At 51.6% G+C, this 6,283-nt stretch overlaps 1 pseudogene; it reads left to right on the top strand.

Moving 5' to 3' along the window:
* The first annotated feature begins 737 nt into the window (after nt 1-737).
* LOC132377271 (heterogeneous nuclear ribonucleoprotein A3-like) lies at nt 738-3,439 on the top strand (annotated as a pseudogene).
* The last annotated feature ends 2,844 nt before the right edge of the window (nt 3,440-6,283 follow it).

Below are 6,283 nucleotides of genomic sequence, written 5' to 3'. Positions count from 1 at the left end.
GTAATAAAAAATGTAAGAACCCTATTAGAATAGAAAACTATTGATATATCATAGAGAGAAATTAAAGGTGATCTAAATAGGATTTCTGCTTTGAGGCAGGATGTATAGGCATACCTCACTTTATTGCACTTCACTTTATTGTACCTTGCAGATAATGCTTTTTTTTTTTTTTTTTTTTTTTACAAATTGAAGGTTTGTGGCAACCCTGTGTCAAGCAGCTCTACTGGTGGTGCCATTTTTCCAACAGCATTTGCTCACTTCGTGTCTCTATGTCATGTTTTGGTAAGTCTCACAATATTTCAAACTTTTTCACTATTATACTTGTTACATGATCTGTGATCAGTGATCTTTGATGTTACTATTGCAAAAAGATTACAGCTTGCTGAAGGCTCAGATGATGGGTAGCATTCTTTTTTTTTTTTTTTTTTTTTCAATTTTTTTTTTTTTTTTAATTAATTTATTTTTATTTTATGGCTGTGTTGGGTCTTCGTTTCTGTGCAAGGGCTTTCTCTAGTTGTGGCAAGTGAGGGCCACTCTTCATCGCGGTGCGCGGGCCTCTCACTATCGCGGCCTCTCTTGTTGCGGAGCACAGGCTCCAGACGCGCAGGCTCAGTAATTGTGGCTCACAGGCCCAGCTGCTCCGCGGCATGTGGGATCCTCCCAGACCAGGGCTCGAACCCATGTCCCCTGCATCAGCAGGCAGATTCTCAACCACTGCGCCACCAGGGAAGCCCCCTATGGGTAGCATTCTTAAAGTCTACTTTCAAATTAAGATATGTACTTTTTTTAGACATAATGCTATTGCACACTTAATAGACTACAGTATAGCATAAACATAACTTTTACATGCACTGGGAAACCAAACAACTCGTGTGACTTGCTTTCTTATGATATTCTCCTTATTGTGGTGTCTGGGACCAAAGCCATATCTCCATAATAATATGCCTGCACTAGGTAGGCACAGGCCATCACTCCTGCTGCAACGAGCAAACAAACTTGAATAAAAGATCATCGAGCTAAGGAAGCAATCAAGAAACAATATCAACTAATATGCTAGAGAGGGACATTTAGAGATTTGGAGCAGGGGTTTGGTGTAGGGAGACATACTCCACTGGAAAAGAGAAATCACCATACCTTTTGATGAACTCATTTGCTGGCATGATGGAGTGAAATCTAGCAGAATGTCAAGCCGATTTCCCCCACAGGACATTTCCTTAGTGTCAGGGTGGTATAGGATGATGGGGGACTGAGCCAAGAAAGCAGAGTGAAATTTCCTGCACAGTCATGGCACTAACAAACCAAATCCCGCTAGATAAAGGGGCCTGTGACAATCATTAGGTCTCCTCTTCAAGACATTTGCCAGTTTTTGAACCTATATAAAGCAGGAAGCTAAATACCTAATGCCTGAGGGAGAGAACTTTCCAAAGTGAGGAATTAGAGACCTACCAGACTCACAGTAAAAACCCAGAAGTGCCATCCCCAAGAAGGGGGCTGAGTCAGAAAAAGTGAAATCATCTGCAATGTTTCAGTGTTTATGAGACAAATTTTCACTGAGAAAGTGTAACGGCAACAAATACATAGCTGGTCTCTCCTTACATTTGCCATACTCTGAAGCTGTGAGAACTGAGAGCCTAAAGAGCTGAATTCAAACATCTGAAAGACTGAAGTCAATAACTGACTGTATTTATTGAAGAATCAAAGACCTGTCAGGCTCACAGCAAAAATCCAGGGAGGCCACAAATTAGGAAAAATCATAGGTAGGATGAGACAACTAAAGCTCCAACCCAGTTCTGACCTAGTAAAATTCCTGAAATGACTGAAATGATCAGCCACTCTGATTAACAGAGAAAAGGGTAAATCTTCTCTGGTGCAAAGTAATAGCATCTTCAGTCTCTATGAATTTTTTATTCACCACGTCCAGCACACAATCAAAAATTATGAAATTCCTGAAGCAGGAAAAAGTGACTAAAACTTAAGACAAAAAAAAAAAAAAAAAACCAAGAAAAATTGATTTAGAGGGAATTCAGATTCTGGAGTTAGCACAGAACTTTAAAATGACTATATTGAGAGTAAAAGATGGGGATTAATAGATTAAAATATGGAGAATCTCAACAGAAAATTGGAATCAATTTTAAAAAATCAAATACAGATAAATGAAAAATAAGAAAACTGATCCCCAGCAGACCTTAGGGAATACTAGAAGAAATTTTTTTGGGCTGAAGTAAAATGGCCCAACATAGAACAGAGCTGGGCTCTCGGTCCCATATTGAACTCGAGTTGGAAGAGGCGAGTCCGGTCTCAAAACGGAGGTAAAACCGCCGCCCGGTCGCCCCCAGCCCGACTCCGGCCGCCGCCGCCGCCGGGGGGAGGAGGGCCATGATCCAAAGGAACCAGAACAGTTGAGAAAACTGTTTATTGGCGGTCTGAGCTTTGAAACTACAGACGATAGCTTAAGAGAACATTTTGAGAAATGGGGCACACTTACAGATTGTGTGGTGATGAGAGACCCCCAGACAAACCGTTCCAGGGGCTTTGGTTTTGTGACTTACTCTTGGGTTGAAGAGGTGGATGCAGCAATGTGTGCTCGACCACACAAGGTTGATGGGCGTGTAGTGGAACCAAAGAGAGCTGTTTCTAGAGAGGATTCTGTAAAGCCTGGTGCCCATCTAACAGTGAAGAAAATTTTTGTTGGTGGTATTAAAGAAGATACAGAAGAATGTAATTCGAGAGACTACTTTGAAAAGTATGGCAAGATTGAAACCATAGGAGTTATGGAAGACAGGCAGAGTGGAAAAAAGAGAGGATTTGCTTTTGTAACTTTTGATGATCATGATACAGTTGATAAAATTGTTGTTCAGAAATACCACACTATTAATGGGCATAATTGTAAGTGAAAAAGGCCCTTTCTAAACAAGAAATGCAATCTGCTGGATCACAGAGAGGTCGTGGAGGTGGATCTGGCAACTTTATGGGTCGTGGAGGAAACTTTGGAGGTGGTGGAGGTAACTTTGGCCGTGGTGGAAACTTTGGTGGAAGAGGAGGCTATGGTGGTGGAGGTGGTGGCAGCAGAGGTAGTTATGGAGGAGGTGATGGTGGATAAAACGGATTTGGAGGCGACGGTGGTAACGATGGTGGTGGTCCTGGTTACAGTAGTAGAGGAGGCTATGGTGGTGGTGGACCAGGATATGGAAACCAAGATGGTGGATATGGTGGCGGTGGTGGAGGATATGATGCTTACAATGAAGGAGGAAATTTTGGAGGTAACTACGGTGGTGGTGGTGGGAGCTATAATGATTTTGGAAATTATAGTGGACAACAGCAATCAAATTATGGACCCATGAAGGGGGGCAGTTTTGGTGGAAGAAGCTCGGGAAGTCCCTATGGTGGTGGTTATGGATCTGGTGGTGGAAGTGGTGGATATGGTAGCAGAAGGTTCTCAAAACTTAGAAGAAAAGGGCTACAGTTCTTAGCAGGAGAGAGAGCGAGGAGTTGTCAGGAAAGCTGCAGGTTACTTTGAGACAGTCGTCCCAAATGCATTAGAGGAACTGTAAAAACCTGCCGCAGAAGGAACGATGATCCATAGTCAGAAAAGTTACTGCAGCTTAAACAGGAAACCCTTCTTGTTCAGGACTGTCCTAGCCACAGTTTGCAAAAAGTGCAGCTATTGATTCATGCAACGGAGGGTCAATTAGATGTACATTCCTGAGGTCTTTTATCTGTTGTAGCTTTGTCTTTTTCTTTTCATTACATCAGGTATATTGCCCTGTAAATTGTGGTAGTGGTACCAGGAATAAAAAATTAAGGAATTTTAAACTTTTCAATATTTGTGTAGTTCAGTTTTTCTACATTTTAGTACAGAAACTTTAACAAAATGCAGTTTTGAAGGTGTTTCCTTGTGAGTTAACAAGTAAAGAAGATCATTCATTGTTCATTAATATTTTGTATGAATTTTGCTAAAGTTAACTGTAAAGAAACACCTGCTGACTTGCAGTTTAAGGGGATCTATTCTCCCCATTTCCAAACCATGAAATGAATGGGCTCTGACATGTGGAGAGAATAGATATTTGTATGTTTGCAATGTGTGTTTTAGATAATAGAATTGGGTATTTAAATTAGCATATTTGTGAATTTAATAGCTTTAAGATGTACTTCAAATGAAAAATCTCAGAATTCAAAAAAAAAAAAAAACAAAAGAACAGAGCTGGGAGCGCGATTGGCGCTGCCTGCGGGGGAGGAGCGCCGCCGCCGCCGCCGCCGCCGCGAGCTGGGAGCTCGATTGTCGCTGCCTGCGGGGGAGGAGCGCCGCCGCCGTCGCCGCCGCGAGCTGGGAGCTCGATTGGCGCTCCCTGCGGGGGAGGAGCGCCGCCGCCGCCGCCGCGAGCTGGGAGCTCGACTGGCGCTCCCTGCGGGGGAGGAGCGCCGCCGTCGCCGCCGCGAGCCGGGAGCTCGATTGTCGCTGCCTGCGGGGGAGGAGCGCCGCCGCCGCGAGCTGGGAGCTCGCTTGGCACTGCCTGCGGGGGAGGAGCGCCGCCGCCGCGAGCTGGGAGCTCGCTTGGCACTGCCTGCGGGGGAGGAGCGCCGCCGCCGCCGCCGCGAGCTGGATTGGCGCTGCCTGCGGCGGAGGAGCGCCGCCGCCGCGAGCTGGGAGCTCGTTTGGCGCTGCCTGCGGGGGAGGAGCGCCGCCGCCGCCGCCGCGAGCTGGGAGCTCGATTGGCGCTGCCTGCGGGGGAGGAGCGCCGCCGCCGCCGCGAGCTGGGAGCTCGATTGGCGCTGCCTGCGGGGGAGGGGGGCCGCCGCCGCGAGCTGGGAGCTCGCTTGGCACTGCCTGCGGGGGAGGAGCGCCGCCGCCGTCGCCGCCGCGAGCTGGGAGCTCGCTTGGCACTGCCTGCGGGGGAGGAGCGCCGCCGTCGCCGCGAGCTGGATTGGCGCTGCCTGCGGGGGAGGAGCGCCGCCGCCGCCGCCGCCGCGAGCTGGGAGCTCGTTTGGCGCTGCCTGCGGGGGAGGAGCGCCGCCGCCGCCGCCGCCGCCGCGAGCTGGGAGCTCGATTGGCGCTGCCTGCGGGGGAGGAGCGCCGCCGCCGCCGCCGCCGCGAGCTGGGAGCTCGATTGGCGCTGCCTGCGGGGGAGGAGCGCCGCCGCCGTCGCCGCCGCGAGCTGGGAGCTCGATTGGCGCTGCCTGCGTGGGAGGAGCGCCGCCGCCGTCGCCGCCGCGAGCTGGGAGCTCGATTGGCGCTGCCTGCGGGGGAGGAGCGCCGCCGCCGTCGCCGCCGCGAGCTGGGAGCTCGATTGGCGCTGCCTGCGTGGGAGGAGCGCCGCCGCCGCCGCCGCCCCCGCCGTCGCAGTCGTCGTGAGTGAAGAAGCGCCTCGGTCACGCCTGGTGAGGGCCCTCGCCGACGCCTGGGCTTACCTGCCGCCCGGCCAGCTCCTCTCGTTTCCCGTCCCCCGCGGCCCGGCGCGGGGCAGGCCTGCCAGGGCCATGGAGGACGAGGTGGTCCGCATTGCCAAGAAGATGGACAAGATGGTGCAGAAGAAAAACGCGGTGAGCGCGGCGGGCGGCGCGGGCCGGAGGGAGGCCGGGCGGCGGGCGGGGGCCAGTCGGCCTGAGGGGGCTCCCGGCCCGCGGTGAGCGCGGCGGGTGCTGCGAGACGGCGGCGAGGCCCGCGCTCTGGGGAGGGGTTCCTGGGGAGGGGGGAGCTTCGTGTCCCGCGGCCGCGTCCCGGGCAGGGGTTCTGGGGGGCGTCCTGTCCCGCAGCTGCGTCCCGGGCAGGGGTCTGGGGGGCGTCCTGTCCCGCAGCTGCGTCCCGGGCAGGGGTTCTGGGGGGCGTCCTGTCCCGCGGCCGCGTCCCGGGGAGGGGGTCCTGGGGGGGTCCCGGGGAGGGCGTCCGGTCCCGCGGCCACCGGCGCTGGGATCCGCCCTGGGCGCCCGAGGCCCCTCGTGATTAGCGCAGCCCGGTAAACTCTATGGAGGCATCTTCCTCATTATTTTAAACGTGACGGTGGTAAAGCCTCGCTGGTTTAGCTGAAGAGTGCAGAGAGCCCTCCCTGTTTGAAAGAATTGGTTCTCTTTCCCGGGCTCATTGGCCAGCAGCGAGAAAACAACATCAAACAGAGGTTTGTGATCAGTTTTAGACATGAAACTGTTCAAGCAAAACGTGAATTTCCTGGATCTTATTTTTGAGGAAGGCTGAACATTCCCTTGATTGTCTCAACTCCCCTGCATGTTTGTTTAGCAATTAAAAAAGGTGAACTACGCCAGTGTACTTGGCAAGTTGCTAAACTTTTTG

Source organism: Balaenoptera ricei, chromosome 13 (genome assembly GCF_028023285.1).
Source record: "Balaenoptera ricei isolate mBalRic1 chromosome 13, mBalRic1.hap2, whole genome shotgun sequence".
In the NCBI taxonomy this organism is placed as follows: domain Eukaryota; kingdom Metazoa; phylum Chordata; class Mammalia; order Artiodactyla; family Balaenopteridae; genus Balaenoptera; species Balaenoptera ricei.
This window is presented reverse-complemented; position numbering and strand designations above follow the sequence as displayed.